This window comes from Carcharodon carcharias, chromosome 16 (genome assembly GCF_017639515.1).
Source record: "Carcharodon carcharias isolate sCarCar2 chromosome 16, sCarCar2.pri, whole genome shotgun sequence".
Lineage (NCBI taxonomy): Eukaryota > Metazoa > Chordata > Chondrichthyes > Lamniformes > Lamnidae > Carcharodon > Carcharodon carcharias.
Genome location: NC_054482.1, coordinates 53,560,256 through 53,580,123, shown reverse-complemented (window position 1 = coordinate 53,580,123; position 19,868 = coordinate 53,560,256). Strand labels below are relative to the sequence as shown.

At 44.3% G+C, this 19,868-nt stretch overlaps 1 protein-coding gene and 1 non-coding gene across 3 annotated transcripts in view; one reads left to right on the top strand and one right to left on the bottom strand.

Annotated features, from left to right (window-relative positions):
- Positions 1 to 19,868, bottom strand: part of ror1 (receptor tyrosine kinase-like orphan receptor 1) — a 358,323-nt gene that overhangs the window by 119,281 nt on the left and 219,174 nt on the right. The window lies entirely within an intron of this gene.
- On the top strand, positions 15,607 to 15,756 carry LOC121289482. Its single transcript, XR_005945579.1, has one exon. It is a non-coding gene; the product is annotated as a U12 minor spliceosomal RNA (small nuclear RNA).

Sequence of the window (19,868 nt, the reverse complement as noted above, 5' to 3'; positions counted from 1 at the left end):
CAAGCAGCCACCAGCAATCAATGTTTTTTGCTCATTATTCATGATCCAGATTGCAAATGGCTAGAAATTGGTACAACAAATTCCATAACCATCACTTCAGTCATTGACATTCTAAACAAACTGTTTACAAAATGGGATTTGCCATAGACTATCGCTACGGACAATGGACCGTATTTGTTTCCAGTCAGTTCACGGAGTTCCTAACAATCCACTGAATTCACCATGATCTTACATCGCAATAGAACCTGCAATCGAATGGAGATGCTGAAGGATTCAACAAGTGATCAAGGGCAGTCTGAGAGCCAACATGATGGTGGGGAAAACATAAAAACATGGAAAAATAGAAAATAGGAGCAGGAGTAGGTCATTCAGCCCTTCGAGCCTGCTCCGCCATTCAATATGATCATGGCTGACCATCTATCTCAATGCCGTACTCCTGTGCTCTCCCCATACTCTTTGATTCCTTTAGAGTGCAGAAATCTATCTATTTCCTTCTTAAATATATTTAGTGACTTAGCCTCCACAGTCTTCTGTGGTAGAGAATTGCACAGGTTCACCACCTCTGAATGAAGACGTTTCTCCTCATCTCAGTCTTAAATGGTCTACCCCGTATTCTGAGACTGTGACCCCTTATTCTAGACCCTCCGAGCCAGAGGAAATATCATCCCTGCATCCAGTCTGTCCATCCCTGTCAGGATTTTATATGTTTCAAAGAGATCTCCTCTCATTCTTCTAAATTCCAATGAATACAGGCCGAGTCGGCCCAATCTCTCAACAATCTTGCCATTCCAGGAATGAATCTGGAGAACCTTCGCTGCACTCCCTCTATGGCAAGTATATCCTCTCTTAGGTAAAGGGACCAAAACTGCACACAATACTCCAGGTGTGATCTCACCAAGGCCCTGTACAGCTGCAGTGAGACATTCTTGCTCCTGTACTCAAATCCTCTTGCAATGAAGGCCAACATACCATGTGCCTTCTTAACTGCTTGCTGCACCTGCAAGGCTTTCTTGGCCATTCTTATGACTGGTTGTAACTTTCACAACACTGACCATTCTTAAGCCTTCACGGCTTCCAACAAGAATGTGACAGAGAAAGCGGAAGAAATTGAAAATCAACGGGTAAATCAATTGGTAAAGTAAAACTGTACTTCAACAAGAAAACTCTGCAAGGAAACCATAATTTGAAGTTGGAGAATGGGTTCAAATCACAACGGCAAACTTGTATCACTTCTACCAGGACCAAATCAGATCAGGCAGTTGCCTGGTGCCATTGTTTGTTTGTTGGATGACAAAATGAAACCAGAGACGTTTGACAGTGAGCAGACCAGGATATTTCAAGGACAGTGATTATGAGGATACATTTCCTTTTCTGATGAGTAACCACAAAGTTGATCGCCTCATTGAGATGTTCATACGGAATCACAATCTCAAACTCATGGATCTCAGTACCATCATCAGAGACTTCCTAGGCCCAACCATCTTCAGCTGCTTCATCAATGGCCTTCCTTCCATCATAAGTTCAGAAATGGGGATGTTCACTGCTGATTGCACAATGTTCAGCACCATTCACAACTCCTCAGAAACTGAAGCAGTCCATGTCCAAATGCAGCAAGACCTGGACAATATCCAGGCTTGGACAGACAAGTGGCAGGTAACATCCACACCACACAAGTGCCAGGCAATGACCATTTCCAACAAGAGAGAAACTAACCATCGTCCCTTGACATTCAATGGCATCCGGGGGGGTTACCATTGACCGGAAACTGAACTGGACTAGCTATTTAAATACTGTAGCTACAAGAAAAGGCCTGAGGCTAGGAATCCTTCAGCGAGTAACTCACCTCCTGAATCCCACAAGCCTGTCTATCATCTACAAGGCACGTCAAGAGTGTGATGGAATACTCCTCTTGCCTGGATGAGTGCAGATCCAATAACACTCAAAAAGCTTGACACCATCCAGGACAATGCAGCCCACTTGATTGGCACCCCGTCCTCAAACATTCACTCCTTCAACCACCGATGAACAGTAACAACAGTGTGTACCATGTACAAGATGCAAGACAGGAACTCAACAAAGCTCCTTAGGCAGCACCTTCCAAACCCATGACCACTACCATCTAGAAGGACAAGGGCAGCAGGCAGATGGAAACACCACCACCTGGAAATTCCCCTCCTCTGCAAGGAAACCATAACTTGAAGTTGGAGAAATCACAATGGGTTCAAATCACTTACTATCCTGACTTGGAAACTGTTGCTGGGTCAAAATCCTGCAACTCCCTTCTTAACAGCACTGTGGATGTACCTACATCATATGGGCTGCTGCAGTTCAAGAAGACAGCTCACCACCATTCTCAAGGGCAATTAGGGATGGGCAATAAAATGCTGGCCTAGCCAGCGAAGCCCACATCTTTGAATGAATAAAAAAAATCTGAAAGACACTTTCTGAGTAATGGACACTCTGAACTCTAAGAAAAGAGTCGACGTACCTATGTTTGTTGTTTCTTCCTCTTCTTCTTCTGCTTGAGTTCTCTGCCCAAAGGCAGGTCTGACCTACAGCGCTATGACTCCCACCCCCGGGCAGGGCAAGGAGGCAGATCCCAAATCCACCCCAGCAGGGTGGGGATCGAGCCCCACACTTTTGTCAACAATCTGATCCACCATCCAGCCAACTGATCCAACCGCCAACCCCCCACCCCGCTGTCCCCTCCCAAAGAATCCAAGGGCAGGATCCTCCCCCCGTAGGTGGAGCTTTTGTGGGAGCAGGCATGAGTGGGTGCATTCCCGATCGGCGCCCCCAGTCAGGGGCGCGCTGTCATTTTACATGGGCAGGCCAATTAAGGCCCGCCCAGCGTGATGTCCGCCAGGAAGCACGATGCGCGGCCTGTGCGGGCTGGAAGGTGGGATTCCCTGAGCCAGGACTGCGCTCTTTCACGCATGCGCGCAGCACTGGTCCTTGTGACACACCACTCGTTACATCCTGCCAACCAGAAAAAGACCCATTTATGGCTACTCTCTGTTTCCTGTTAGCTAGCCAATGCCAACATGTCACCCCTTACACTATGAGCTTTTATGTTTCACAATAACCTTTCATGTAGCACCTTATCAAATGCCTTCTGTAATCTAAGTACAGTACACCTACCGGTTCCCCTTTATCCACAGCACATGTGACTCTTTCGAAGAACTCCAATAAATTATAGATTGCAGATAAAGTGCTGAAGTTGCCTGTGGCAACCTGGAAAGAACTAAAGGCAAAGTCCTGAGCTGCAGTGGCTTTGAATGCAACGGGCAATGTTGTGTCAGCTGTGGCAGGTCTTATGACAGGAGGTGACAAAACTTAAGCACTCCCCTGTGAGACGCCCACGGAACTCATTTCTCATTATCTTGACTCCCTTCTCTCTCCCCTTGTCCAGTCCCTTCCCACCTACATCCGTGATTCCTCTGACACCTTATGTCACATCAACAATTTCCAGTTCCCTGGCCCCAGCCGCTTCCTCTTCACCATGGACGTCCAATCTCTCTACACCTCCATTCCCCCACCAGGATGGTCTGAGGGCCCTTAGCTTCTTCCTCGAACAGATGCCCGAACAATCCCCATCCACCACTACTCTCCTCCGTCTGGCTGAATTTGTTCTCACACTGAACAATTTCTCCTTCAACTCCTCTCACTTCCTCCAAATAAAAGGTGTGGCTATGAGTACCCGCATGGGCCCCAGCTATGCCTGTCTCTTTATGGGGTATGTGGAACATTCCTTGTTCCAGTCCTACTCCGGCCCCCTTCCACAACTCTTTCTCCAGTACATCAATGATTACTTCGGTGCTGCTTCATGCTCTCGGCAGGACTTGGAAAAATTTATTAATTTTGCTTCCAATCTCCACCCCTCCATCATTTTCACGTGGTCCATCTCTGACACTTCCCTTCCCTTCCTTGACCTCTCTGTCTCAATCTCTGGTGATAGACTGTCCACCAATATCCATTACAAGCCTACCGACTCCCACAGCTACCTCGACTACAGCTCCTCACACCCCACTTCCTGTAAGGACTCCATCCCATTCTCTCAGTTCCTTCGCCTCCGTCGCATCTGTTCTGATGATGCTACCTTCAAAAACAGTTCCTCTGACATGTTCTCCTTCTTCCTTAACCGAGGTTTTCCACCCACGGTCGTTGACAGGGCCCTCAACCGTGTCCGGCCCATCTCCCGTGCATCCGCCCTCACGCCTTCTCCTCCCTCCCAGAAACATGATAGGGTCTCCCTTGTCCTCACTTATCACCCCACCAGCCTCCGCATTCAAAGGATCATCCTCCGCCATTTCCGCCAACTCCAGCATGATGCCACCACCAAACACTTCTTCCCTTCACCCCCCACCGGCGGCATTCCATAGGGATCGTTCCCTCCGGGACACCCTGGTCCACTCCTCTATCACCCCCTACTCCTCAACCCCCACCTATGGCACCTCCCCATGCCCATGCAAAAGATGCAACACCTGCCCCTTCACTTCCTCTCTCCTCACCGTCCAAGGACCCAAACACGCCTTTCAAGTGAAGCAGCATTTCACTTGCATTTCCCCCAACTTAGTCTACTGCATTCGTTGCTCCCAATGTGGTCTCCTCTACATTGGAGAGACCAAACTTAAACTGGGCGACCGCTTTGCAGAACACCTACGGTCTGTCCGCAAGAATGACCCAAACCTCCCTGTCGCTTGCCATTTTAACACTCCACCCTGCTCTCTTGCCCACATGTCTGTCCTTGGCTTGCTGCATTGTTCCAGTGAAGCCCAAGGCAAACTGGAGGAACCGCACCTCATCTTCCGACTAGGCACTTTACAGCCTTCCGGACTGAATATTGAGTTCAACAACTTTAGATCTTGAACTCCCTCCTCCATCCCCACCCCCTTTCTGTTTCTTCCCCCTTCCCAATAATTTATATGGATTTTCTTTTTCCTACCTATTTCCATTACTTTTAAATCTTTTATGCCCCCCCCACCCCCACTAGAGCTGTACCTTGAGTGCCGTACCATCCATTCTTAATTAGCACATTCGTTTAGATAATATCACCAACTTCAACACCTCTGTGTTCTTTTGTTCTTTTGTCTGTGACATCTTTTGATTATCTGCTCCTATCACTGCTTGCTTCTCTCTACAACCACATCACCCCCTTCCACTTCTCTCCCCCCCACCCAAACCCCCCCTCGTCCCCACCCCCGTCCCCACCCCCCACCTTAAACCAGCTTATATTTCACCCCTCTCCTTGGATTCACCCAGTTCTGTTGAAGGGTCATGAGGACTCGAAACATCAACCCTTTTCTTCTCCGCCGATGCTGCCAGACCTGCTGAGTTTTTCCAGGTAATTCTGTTTTTGTTTTGGATTTCCAGCATCTGCAGTTTTTTGTTTTTACCTCTGTGAGATATCTGGTCCTGGATATATTAGCTCTGTTGGAAGATTAAGGATTCCTGCAAGTTGCATCCTTCTTCCAGATACAGCTCTGTTTGCTCCTTACTCCTGCTTCTCCTCCTCCTGCTGCCAGACTGGAATTCTCAGATGGACCCCACAAAGCAGAGTGTGATGCCAGAAGTTCTTTAGCTGTTCAGAACAATCCACGAGAACTTCAATATAGTACCAGAAAACGCTGTGATCCAAGCTAAATGTCTCTCAATACTTTCAAATGGTTTGTCGGAAAGCAGGTGTTGTGTTTAAATGTAGTTGAAAATGGCTGCCTCGGTTATTTGTTGTGTTGGTCAAAGATGATAGCAGGATCTGGTGGTAGCAATATGGACAGAAACAGAAATGGAAGTTTTGATACGGGCCTAGGCAAGCTGTTTGAACAGAGGAGCATTACAGTCGAGCACTGTCGTGTCCTTGCCCCATTCCCACATGTGTGCACATTTTAGCAGGGGTTACTGGAGAGTATTCAGGAGGGAACTCTGGCTGATTTTTCTCCAGGGATCCCAAGACAAAGTCGAACACACCTATTGCCATGCCAGCTGAGATCAGTGAACTCAACACAGACCAGAAATCAAAACAGGGACCTCCCGGTCTTTATGAGCCACTATCAACACTGTTCTTAAGGAAATTAGGATAATAAGCATTACATAGGACAGTTTTTGATGCTTACAGATAAACCCTAAGGTAAAGTTGAATCATGGCAGACAAATATCCACATTGGATTAGCATCCCTCCTCTTCTTCCAAACATTCTATGAGGCTGGTCATTAGTGTCACTACTAGTGCTGGATGCAAATAAAAATTACAAGTGGCACAAAAACCAAAGAGGCAATAGGAAAAATTGTAGGTAAAAATAAAATGGTCAAGAACTATCACAAATACACTTGCATTATGTTAACGTGTTTTCCATGATTGCAATCTGATAAGAATGGTATTATTTTATGTGCTAATCCCATGCTGCTAGCTCTAACTACTTACTGCTGCAGTGTTCTTGATGTCCACACATTTTGTTCTACTGGAGTCATTTCCAAACAAAAAGGTCGTTCAACCCATTCGGAGCACAAATAACTACCCCTGACATGGAGTCCAACTTAATCTCTCAAAGAAAGAAACTTACTCCCTGCCTCCCACAATGTAAATCAAGCAAAACTCCAGAAATTCCATGTAGACTTACACACTCAAACACCTCGACTGGTGACTTTCCTTGGTGTGCTGCTTCTATAGTCCCGGTAGTTCAGTAACAATAACGTCCCATACCGTACTCTATCATCTTTGATCTGCATCCATCCTTATAATTCGAAATTCCATTGTCACCTATTTCCTTATTTTGTTTCCAAAGGAGTAAACATACACAGAAAGGATGGCTTTCTCTAGGATTCCATTACACGTATTCATGGAGAGATAAAATCATTCTTCTAATTTCAAGCCTTCCAAATTTAAATTTGCACCATCCAGTTCTACACTCATAGAAGCCCACCATGTGTCACTACCTTCAGAGGATATAGAGAAAACAGGGGAGGTGGGGGGAAATAAATGTTTTTCAAAGGGGCATGCCAAGTTAAACCTGACCTGCCCATTGAGAAACAGATTAGTGGCACTGTTAGTTTACCATTCAGCCTGATTTTACCTTCTATTAATTCAATGATGAGTAATATTGGGTGGGGCATAAAACTGGGATTCCACTCAGCCAATCATATGGGTTTCCCATAGGTTAAAAGTACCCCATCTGAATTTAAAAATCAAATCATATAGACATCTGTAGCACCTTACCAACAGCCCCAGTGGGGTCAGTCTTGATTCAGCATTGGCTAGAGATTAACATCCCCTGTCTGTGCGGCTCAACTACTCAGTGCCGTGATCAGCTGAGTCATCAGTGCAGCTGAAATTTCTCTCTTATTCACAAAGAGCTGAAATAAATAGTTTCGCTCTTAAATCTTCAGACAGTTTATATAAAACAGTTAGCAACATGTAGGACCTGCAGTGAGAACACATTCTAAGTGTGCTGACAGTTAATGACATTCCTGGCATTGAATGGAAGTAAATATATCCACCAACTATCCCCTGACAGTACTGAAGTTAACGGTTAAAGTGAGCCACTCTGAAGGGGTGAAGAGTGAAATGTTAACTAAACCACTAGCCCTGTAAAGCTGATAGATTTTTATACTTGTCATGGTATTAGAGGGGATTATTTTTGGCCATAGATCAATCCATGCTCTTCATTATTAGCTAAGTGTTAAACTGCTAAGCTGCTGCTAATTGGCAGTGAAGGGTTTAATTAATGTTTGTTCAATGTTTTGTTTGAAACGGCCAGTGGGGACCAGCTTCATTAGCACTGGAGATCAAATGCAGAAATAATTAATTTATTTCTGGACCCGTTTCTGTATGTCAGCATTGTCCTTTAGGGACTGCCGTGTGATCTCATTTGGTGAAAGATCTCACTGTGCTCCAGTGCCTATCTTCACCTCGATGTTTAGGTGCCTGAAGAACACAAAAAAAGGGCTAGAAAGTCATCCTAATGGCTCAAGAGCTTATCTTTTCATCTCTGAGCCCTAAAGACCAGGGAGGTTAAGGGTTCAATCCCAAGCACGTGTCAAGTTAACTTTTCTCAGGCAGGAAAAGAGAAAAAGTACCCCTAGCCAAGTGGTTATGGTACTGGGTTTGTAACCCCAAGATCAAGAGTTCAAATCTCACAATGGCAAACTATGAAACAATGTAACTCCATCTGAATAGGAACAGATGGAAACTTGTACTTGAAAGAGTTACTCCTGGGTTAGCAAAGATAAAGTTGGTTGTTATTCTTCAACTCCTGAAGATGAAGGTAGGATTGGGTACCATAGCACTAAGTTATAATTTGTATCTTCAGTTCTGGCCACTGGATTTTGTCTAAGTGTGGAAACCTATGGATAAACATGTGACAGACAAGCTGAGCAGTCCACACTGCTGGGTTTGGGGGTGTGCCCTCCTGACTGGGCATCCTGTGGCAAGGGCGGCCCCCACTGAAAGATCACCATCCTGAAAGGGCCTGCCTGACTGGGCCCAGTGAGCTCCACAACTCAACTTAACTTTGAGATTGGTGGCACTGCTGGGACTGAGGAGCTGCTGACCCTCCAATTAATTGGCAGCTCTCGGGTGCGGGACCTCATCTCTTAAGTGAGCAAAATCCCTGACTACAGGCAGTTCATTGCCTGAGGACTGTAAAATGCAGTCAGGGTTTATGAACATACAAATTAGGAGCAGGAGTAGCACACTTGGCCCTGAGCCTGCTCCACCATTCAATAAGATCATGGCTGATCTGATAATGCCCTCAACTCCACTTTCCTGCCTAACCTGATAGATTCTTAACTAACAAAGGGGTCAAAAGTTATCTACCTCTGCTTTAAAAATATTCAATGATCCTGCCTCTACCACTCTCTGGGGAAGAGGCAGGGTCACGACCCTCTGAAGGAAAAAAAATTCCTCAAGTGAGAGACCACTTGTTTTTAAACTGTGACCCCTAGTTCTGGTCTCTCCTACAAGGGAAAACATCCTTTCAGCATCCACTCTGTCAATTCCTCTCAGGATCTTATATGTTTCAATAAGGTCAACTCCCATTTTGCTAAACTCCAATGGATACAGGTCCAACCTGTTCAACCTTCGCTCAAACGTCCTCTTCCCAGGAATCAGTTGAGTGAACCTTCTCTGAACTGCTTCCAATGCAATTATGTCCTTTCTTCAATAAGGAGATCAAAACTGTACACAGTGCTCTAGACGTGGTCTCACCAATGCTCTGTGCAACTGTAACAAAACATCCCTGCCTTTATATTCTATTCCACCTGCAATAAGCGACAATATTCCATTTGCCTTCTTAACCACTAGCTGCACCTGCGTACTATTGTTTTTGTGATGATTTTTGGCTTCCACGATCAGCCGAGGCAGGGTGGCCCCCAACTTTCCGACTAGTGGAAGGGACCACTGTCTTCCCATAAAATCCCAGCCAAGGTTCCTGAAGGCTGCTCTTATATAAGTTCAAGTGGTGTGCACTGAGCAGGAATGATAACCTTTCAAGTGCATAGCCGACGAATCCACTCTACAAGATGAACTACAATGCAGGGCTGAAATCTCCAAGCGAGAAATTTTTTTTAAGGAAATGGGTGGGGGGGTGGAATTATAAACAATAAAACAAAGTTCTTCCAGTGACTTGCTTTCTAAATGCACTATGTGATACTGAACCATGCAGGGCAGCAAAGTTCCAGGTTTGATCAGCATTTAGGTGCACTTGCACCAGGTGGGTGGCAGTGGGTCAATAAGATGAAAGACCACCACTTTCTCAAGAGCAAGGGGGATGGGCAACAAATGCTGGCCTTGCCAGCAATGGTCACATCCCATAAAAAGAATAAAAAAGAACCCTGATCTACCTGAATTACCTGACTTCAGCAGCGACATCAGTTTGAACATTAGTTGGCATCAGCATCCGTGGATATCCAGTGACTCTTACTGTAAAGTGTTCATGTGTGAACATCTTACAAAGCTAGGGTCTAACATCAATGTTCCCCTCGGTCAAATAACTTGCTGACACTCATTTTCTAGGCTATATGTTTGAGAACTACTGGCGTCCAGGATGTTGGCTGTATTGACAGAGTAGATAACTCATCAAAGTTAGTAGCTCATGTTATTTTTCTAAGGATTATGTACTCATTCCCACTTTTCTGATTATTTGCTCATGAAGAAAATAGATTTCTCATGCCAAAAGGACATTAAACAAACTGTTGCAGCAAACAAACTGGTTGGGGCCTAATGGTTGATTTACTTCACTGAAGCAGGCAATGGGAATATTAGAAACGTCCTCGAGGGCATATTGGTGAATTAATTATATCTGGTACATCATAAAAATTGCTGAGTGGTTCACCAGTGCACAAATCATGATGTACAGAAATCCTGGTAGTATTCATTCTGAATTTACTAAAGTCGAGGATTCTGCATGGATATCCAGACTTCAGGGTTGATTTAAAGACCGGCAGTGACACCAGGATTGCTACACATATGCAATTAGAGTGCAAATAGCTGCTCAAAGTTCTTGCACATGTCTAGAGTCTCAAAGTACTCACTCATGGAATACTTCAACGGTTGCATTTAAAACTTTCTGATTGTGGCCAAATACCTTTTCTGAGAATTACAGCCCAGCAATCTGATGAACAACAACTTGCATTTATAAGGAAAGAATTTATATAGCATCTTTTAAGTCCTCAGGAAACCTCAAAGCAGCTTACAGCCAATTAAGTACTTCTAAAGTGCAGTCACTGTTGGAATGTAGGAAATGTGGCAGCCAATTTGCACACAGCAAGGTCCAACAAACAGTAATGTGATTAGAGCAAATAATCGGTTTCGTAGTGATGTTTGTTGAGGGATAGATATTGGCCCAGGACACTGGGGAGAAATTCCCCGATTGTCTTGGAACAGTGGTCATGGGACCTTTTACATCCATCTGAGAGGGCAGGTGGTTTATTTCTCATCTGAAAAATGGCACCCCCAACATTGCAGCACCCTCTCATTATTGCACTGGGAGGGTCAGCCTTGATTCTTTGCTCACATTTCTAGATTGGGGCTTTCAGAGACAAGAGTGCTACCAACTGAGCCACGGCTGGCACTGTACAGCATCTCAAATGTAGGAATACACCTCCAGGCACTTCACAGGTTCATATGAAGATAAAAATGACAGTGAGCCAAGGAAGGGAAAATTAGGACAGATGACTAAAAACTTGGTCAAAGACACAAGTTTTAATGAGGATCTTAGAAGATGAGGGAGGTGGGGAGACTGAGATTTAGGGAAAGAATTTCAGAATTTAGAACGGAGATGATTGAAGGCATAGTCATCAATAGTGGCAGGGAAGGTGGGGTGGGTGACATTTTGGTAGCCACTGTTGTGAAGTGTCTGTTTTTTGCTTTTCCTTCCTACCCAGTTTTGGGTCACTCCAGTGTAACTTGGCTAACTCTCAAGTTTGGGGCATTCTTCTTCTATATAGTTCTGCAAAGGGCAGGTTCTTTTTATTCATTTATGGGGTGTGGATGTTGTTGGCTAGGCCAGTATTTATTGCTCATCCCTAATTGCCCTTGAGAAGGTGATGGTGAGCTGCCTTCTTGAAACACTGCAGTCCATGTGGTGTAGGTACACCCACACTGCTGTAAGGGAGGGAGTTCCAGGATTTTGACCCAGCGACAGTGAGGGAACAGTGATATATTTCCAACTCAAGATGGTGAGTGTCCTTGGAGAGGAACATCCAGGTGGCGTTGTTCCCATGTGTCTGCTCCCCTTGTCCTTCTAGATGGTAGTGGTCATGGTTTTGGAAGTGGTGTCTACGGAGCCTTGGTGAATTCCTGCAGTGCATCTTGTATACTATACATGCTACTGCCACTTTGTGTCGGTGGTGGAGGGAATGAATGTTTATGGATAGGGTGCCAATTAAGTGGCTGCTTTGTCCTGGATGGTGTCGAGCTCCTTCAGTGTTGTTGGAGCTGCACTCATCCAGGCAACTGGGGAGCATTCCATCATACTCCTGACTTGTATCTTGTAGATGGTGGACAGGCTTTGGGAGTCAGGAGGTGAGTTACTCACTGCAGGATTCCTAGCCTCTGACCTGCTCTTGTGGCCACAGTATTTATATGGCTAGTCCAGTTCAGTTTCTAGTCAATGGTAACCCCCAGGATGTTGATAGTGGGGGATTCAGTGATGGTAATGCCATTGAACGTCAAGGGGCGATGGTTGGATTCTCTCTTGTTGGGGATGGGCATTGCCTGGCACTTGTGTGGTGCGAATGTTACTTGCCACTTGTCAGCCCAAGCCTGGATATTATCCAGGTCTTGCTGCATTTGGACATGGATTGCTTCAGTATCTGAGGAGATGTGAATGGTGTACACGTCTGATGGTGGAAGGAATGGGTCTGATGGACTAAATGACCCTTCCTCTTCCTTAAACACTTGAAAGGAATCTGAATATTACAGACAGAATCTGTTACGTCAGAAAGACTCATTATAATACATTTGAATTAATGTTCTCTCAGCCATCAAAGATATATAGGGCTGAATTTTACATTGATCGGGTGGGCGTGCGCCCAACCCAATTTGGCGTGAAATTATGCAAGATGACTTTGGGCAAGCATCCTGATGTCATTGTGCGCTTGAGCAATATTTCACTTGATGGTTGCCCGCAACAGTCGGAAACATGCCACCCTAAAAGGGCAATTAAGCCCTTTGACGATGCAATTGTCTGGTTTTTTTTGTCGCTCGTCAAACCTTACGGTTGGTGGACGAGCAAATCAGCCAGGCGGCCTTTACATTTTTCATGAAACCTCATTCAAGGGCGGGATGAGGTTTCCATTATGAAATAAAATTAAAATAAAAATCTGTGGGCAGCATTTTTATCATCTATATTTTCAGGTGCCTGATTGTGATGCTCGGACATTTATTTTCTGCTTTTTAAAACTCTATTGGAGCATTTTTAGGTCTGCAGCTCCCTGAGGCAGCTCTCTGTCTTCAGGGAGCTTTCTCTCAGTGCTTGCCCGCATTGACGTCATCGCTCACCCTCCTCCCATTCCCACCCTGGCAGGTCTGAGCTTTTCAGCATGCATTTCTCACTGGCTGGCCGTTAATTGGCCAGCCAGTGTGAAATTGCAGTCGGAGGCCGATCGCGGGTGGTGGTCTGTTTCCTGGCCAATCCCAGGTCTGCCAATCGCTCCCACCCACCAAGATAAAAATTGAGGCCATAGTTCCAGAAAGGGACAAAACATGAGCCCTCTCGTCCTCCCCTTCACTGATTATAATTTAACTCTAAACAGACTATTTCATTCAGCGTCGTAGGGATGTCATAATAGCACGGTAGGGAATAATCAGCTGAGTTCTGGGTGAAGCATATTAATGAAGCAACATGCCAGGAACTATATTACAACTACCACAACAGTAGCTTGCATAAGAGTTCAGCTTTAATGTAAAAAATAACTGCCTCAAGTGCTGCACACATGGAATAGCACAGGGAAACAGACACCAGATGACATGGAGAGAAATTAGAGGGATGGGCAGCTGACAATCCTTGACAAAAAAACTGAATTTTGAGAAGGCATTTAAAGGAGAGAGAAGTAGAGATGTTGAGCAGTTTAGGAAGGGAGTTCCAGGAAGAGGGGCTAAGATGACGGATGACTCTGCCACCAATCTTGCAGTGAAAAGGGATGATAGGATGCACAAAAGATCAGATTTCTTTACATCTATTCCCTACTGTACATGAGCTGGGAGTGAACCCTGCTAACTTTTGGCAATAAAGCATTAAATTCCCTGGCACCAACATCTCACTTCAATGAACAAAATAAAAGAACTCATCCATTAGCATTTCATGGTAGTGATATTGTCCGATATAGCATGCATCCAGTTGTGCAGCTGGTGACAATATTCTGGGAGCATTATGGAGTTAAGATATCTGAACTGTATGAAATGCTGAATGAACACGAAGTTCCCCAGGGGCACTAGATTCATGAAGGCACCCAGAAAAGTTTAATTCAGGGTTAAATCCCAAAATGTGGTTGGAGTCACTTAATGCCCATATAAAATTATCCCTTCCCTCATATTAGGTCACTGCTCTTAAAGGGAACTCATTCATCATTAGCATTTGCTGCCGGTCCCTGCTGTTTATTTTTCTACCTTTACCACTTTTTTTAATGTGCAATTTTGCATTTTTTCGACAAAGGAAATTACAGTTAGCTACTTAATTGGCCTCTTTCCTCTGGGACATTTCACACAGTGCTGCTTATAAAGGTATCCATCTGGGTACTCACTGGAGTCGTACATTTTAGCGAGGGGAAGGATGATATTCAGAACTGGCATACCAGGCTCCTGTATTACACCTCTCAATTATAACACATCATTATGCTGCAATATATTCAGTGCCATTCTTGCTTGGTCATGTCTGAAGCCAGCTCCATGGCCTTACCCCTCACTATGTCTATAACTTCTTCCAGTTCTACAACACAAGATATCTGTGCTCCTCCAAGTCTGACCTCTTGCAGTTCCTTGACCATCAGTGCCCCACAATTGGTGGCCGTGCCTTCAGCTGCCAAAGTCCTAATCTCACTAAACCTCTCCGCCTCTACCTCATTCTCCTTCAAAAAGGCGCCCCTTAAAACCTACTTCTTTGACCAAACATTTGATTGCCTGTCCTAATATCGCTGTTGAATTTATTTGATAATGCTGTGAAATACCTTGGGATGTTGTATTACATTAAAGGTGCTATATAAATGGAAGTTGTTGCTGTTGTGGTGGTGGTGGTGAAAATATGATTTCCCAATGGAGGTCATCATAAAACTGCATACACATGGAAACAAACTTAGAAACAATTCCCACCTAGACTTCCATGATGGATTTGTTAAAGTATTACACAAAGGATGGTTAATTAGGCTTGAAGTAGTGTGAAGTTAGGTAAACCATGTATGAGAAATTGGCTGAAGTGTAGAAAACAATGGTACTTGTTAAGAGGAGTCACGTTGGAGCTCAGGGTCATACTGAGTGCTAATTGTATATTAATTGTATTTAATTGTAAACAGGTGGTGAGCATTAACTGGGGATTCAAGTGTGCCCCTGGCATCGGCAACGAAGATCATTCATCGTCTGCGAAATTGGTTAGCGGGGAGAAACATCCGAGCTAAATTGCAGCTTCGATACACTGAAATTTCTCCCAGAACCCAACCTCCGCCAAAGCTCCCAGTTGGTCCCAGCCATAAATTTTCAGATAACTATACTGTCTACGAGATGGTCATCGAGAATCATTTCCGCCTACTGTCATTTGGTCACCGCAGAAAGCGCTAACAGCAGGAACACAGGCAGTCAGCCAAGACGCTGAAGTTACCACGCATGTTAAAAAGCCAGTTCAGCCTGGACAGCCAATCCAGTTGAAGCTTTCTACGGATCAGCCATTCCTGTGATTTGGAGGACGATTGGATGGGATTATTGTGAATTCTGACCCTTTATGGGTAGTGTTATCTACGGAAAGGAGTTTGTGTTACTGAGTAAATTGCTCCTGGAGTTACAGCATTGGATAATCAGATGGGAACATGGATTTCTATCGCTTTGTGGGATTTAAAGCTCCTCTTCTCATGTAAATCAACTCAGTAAACATTCATGTTAATAAAAAATTAAAAAGGAACAGAGATGCCTTAAACTAATGAGTAAGGAAAATAACGGTCCGGGTTAACGCCCGTGTCCTCGCCGCCTCGTGCGAGAGGAATTTTTGAGCGGTAAAGGTCGCCCTGAAGGTGACCCACTTACTTTGTGGGATGCCACAGCGCAGTGATCTGTCCGGCCCCATCCCCCAAAACCATCCAAAACATAAAAAGGAACAGATGCTTTATCAACCCTCTTAATCATATTTTGGTTTGATGTTTGTAAGTTTCCTTTAAACTTTGTCTTTCATTTTACAGCTATCCTAATTTAGGGGCTGTGTTTACTTTATCCCTTGTTTTGTTAATTTAGTTTATTTGGTTGACTCCAAAAGAGTTAAAAAGGAACAGACTGAAAGTATGGTGGTTGGGACTGGAGGTGCATGTTTGGAATGTAAATAAATGCTCTGTAAATAAAATTGCTTAAAGATTGGCTCCAGTTCTATCCTTCATCACTCACTTTCGAGAGTATAACAGTGAGTGGGGTCACAGTAGCTCAAAAGGTCATGGGTTCAGAACCCACTCCACACACTTAAGCAGATATTCCAGGCTGACATGTCAGTGCAATACTAAAGGAATGCTGCACTGTCAGAGATACCACCTTTCAGATGTGACATTAAATAAGATTCCACCTTCCTGCTCAAGTGGACATAAAAAGTCCCATAGCATTATTCTAGAAAAGCATTCAGGGAAGGTCTTCTGGTGTTAAGGGCCAACATTTAGCTATCAACCAACACCAATAAAACTGATGATCAGGTCGTTCATCTGTCACAAAAGTATAATAATTATCATTTTATTATTGTGATTTATTGTTAAAGTAGGTTAATAGAGGGGTTTAGATAGTTTCTCTGTGTGTGTGTGTGTGTGTGGCGGTGGGGGGTGGGGGGGGTGGTGGCGGGGTGCGGTGGTGGGTGGGGGGATTTAATTGAATTGGAGACCAGCTGGTCTGGAGGCTTTGACTCATAAACAGAAGCTCGGCTTGAAATGCTAAATATGTAAACATGGCTGAAGTTTTAGAATGTGAGGTGAGTAGAATTTGCATTTTTAGATAAATCAGGGTAGTTTGAATCTCAAAGAGATGGTAGGGTGTTACACATAGCTAGAGAAGCTAGGCCAAGCAGTGTGTTATTTTTCCCAAAGATTACTGATAACAGTAGCACTATGAAAAGATTTATATTATGCGAAAAGCAAAATTCCAAAGACATATGGGAACAACCGAATTTGCATTAAAGGGAGGAACATGTATAAAACAGAATGAGGTTATGTGATAGGGAAGGCATTGTAAGATCTACCAGAAGTGTGAAAAGCATCAGCAATTGTGCATGATGTTGCTGTTTATTGAAACCTAAGCTGGGAAAAGCCACTTTGAATTCTAATGTCCAGGGTATTGTGTTAACTGGCTGGAATCTATTTAAAATTTATTTTTTTGTTTACTGTTGCCTTAACTGGGGTACAACTGGAAGCCAGATTAATTAGGGGTTTTAGGAGTTATTATAATAGTAATTTGTAAACCTATGTATGTGCTTGAAATCTCTTCTTTTGTTAATAAATGCTTAACGTGGTTTTGTAAAAAAATCTCTAGAGTCTTGATGGACTTGGTGGACTGAATTCAAGGTACGCATCTCAAAATAAAATACAAATTGCAAAATTTTTGTAACTATGTGATCAAGCTTCCTTCATGGATTTGATCCGTCTGGCTCACGTCATCTGCCGCGTCATAACAAATTGGGGACTCTTTGAGGTATATTTGAAATTCTTGGATTGGTTTGGAGTTGGTGAATCTTAAGGTTACAAGTATAAGAAGCACTTTGAATTTTGGAGTTGGTGTGAGGAATTTTTAAAGTGGTGAGAAGGAAAAAATGGCTATATCCATAGCTAAAACATTTTTGGAAGTAGAAGATATAACTCTGATTGGGTCACAAAAAATATCTAAGGGTAAGTTCACAGAGTTCATGGATAAGTTGTAGTTGAAGTTATCTGCAGGGGCAAATAAAGCAGACATAGTTGAAGTGATAGAACTGCATTTAAACTTGTAAGTGATAGCTGACACTAGTGAGTCACAGCTGGAGGTAGTGAGACTTCAGCTATAACTGAAGAGGCTTGAATTTGAACAAGCAAAGGAACTGAGAAACTTGAATTGGAGGCAAGTGAAATAGAGAGATATTTCAAAAAGAAATGGAAATGCGAAAACTAGATTTCCAGAAGGAAAGGTTAACAGTGGAGGAAAGAGAGAAGGAAAGAGACAGAGAGTACTGACTTAAAAAGCTGGACTTTAAAAAAAAGACATCAGATGCTGAGGAAAATTCTGATGATGAGAAAACCGTTAATCTAAAGCCCAGTGGGGGGATGTTTAAATTTGTGAATTTTAAAGAAAGAGATGTGGAGGTGTTTTTTTAATTTCATTTGAAGATAGCTAAACAGATGAAATGGCCACAAGAAAATTGGACATTGCTATTACGATCTAGGTTAGTGGGTAGAGCACATGAGATTTATGCTTCACTGTCAGAAGAAATGTCAGTGAAGTATGATGTGATAAAAAAAGGCCATTTTGAGTGTAGATGAGTTGGTTCCAGGCAGAAATTTAGGAATATAAGAAAACAACCTGGGCGAACTTATATTGAGTCTGAGAGAGTAAAACAAAGCGATTTTAACTGGTGGATATGGGCATTAAAGATAGAGATAACAAATGCAGCTCTTAGAAAAATAAGTATTTTGGAAGAATTTAAAGATTCAATTCTTTCTGTAGCGAGAACTCATATGGAGGAACAGAGGTTTAAAATGGTAAGACAGGCAGCAGAGATAGCTGATGATTATGGGCTAGATTTTTCGTCCCGTGGGTGGGTGTGCACCCGACCTGAATGGGAGTAAAATAGTGCATGACGACATTAGGTGAGCATCATGAAGTCATTGCACACTGGCGCAATATTTCTCTCGGTGGGCATGCGCGGATGCCAGAGTGACACCTGCCATTAATTAACAGGCCACATAAGGGTATTAACAGTCCAATTGACTGCGATATTTCATTGCCCTTGTGATTTCGCACTAATCGCACGGGCAAAATGGGAAGGCTGTCAGCTGACATTTACACAAACCTCATCCAAGGGTGGGATAAAAATGGGTCAGCAGCATGCCAGTGTAACTAGTGAGCAATATTGGAGATAGTTTGCAGCTGATTGTTTATTGGTGCTTGGCAGCTTCATCCCTGTTTGGGGCTTCATTCTTAGCATTTCCAGGCTTCATTTCAGGTCTCCTTGGTATCTGCCAGGCCCCCGGAGGATTCAGACCACGTGGACCCTTCCAGGTGTCAGACATCCTTCCCTTATCCTAGAATGGGGATTGTGGTCTCCGCTGGTGGCACCTCCTCTAAGGAGCGGCAGATGGGAGAGGAGGCCAGATGTCCCTATGCAGCTTCCAGGTGAGGGACCAGTGGAGGAGAGGTGCAGGCACAACGGGTGCAGGGCCAGCAGGAAGTGCAAGGTGGAAGGGGCCGCAGAAGCCTCCACTATCCTGCTGCCAGGGTTTACAGGCAGTGATGCATCTATCTCAATATGTCTGAGATGCAATGCCGAAGGAGGCTCGCCTCTCAAGGGAGACCATGCCCTTCACTAGGGTAGGCGGTGGCATAGTGGTATTGTTACTGGACTGGTATGCCAGAGACCTGCGGTAATGCTCCAGGGACCTGGGTTCGAATCCCACCACAGCAGATGATGAAATTTGAATTTAATAAAAATCTGATGACAATCATTGCCGATTGTTGTAAAAACTGATCTGGTTCACTAATGTCCTTTATGGAAGGAAATCTGCTGTCCTCAACTGGTCTGGTCTACATATGACTCCAGACCCACAGCAATGTGGTTGACTCTTATTGGTACTGAACAAGGGCAATTAGGGATGGGCAATAAATGCTGGCCTAGCCAGTGATGCCCACATCCCATGAACGAATATTTTAAAAAATTGCCAGATGATTAGGCCTGAGATCAGCTCCGACTGTGCGGGTGGACACTCCATGCCAGTGGCTCTGAAGGTCACGGTGGCCCTCAACTTCTATGCTTCTGGCTCTTTCCAGGGGTCAGTGGGGGATCTGTGTGGACTCTCCCAATCAGTTGTCCACAGTTGCATCAAACTGGTGACAGAAGCTCTGTTCAGGCAGATACTGACAATTATGTACAAATGAGACCAGCCAGGCTGAGCGAGCCAGAGGCCTTGCAGCGATTGCTGGGTTCCCCCACATCCAGGATGCCATCGACTACACAC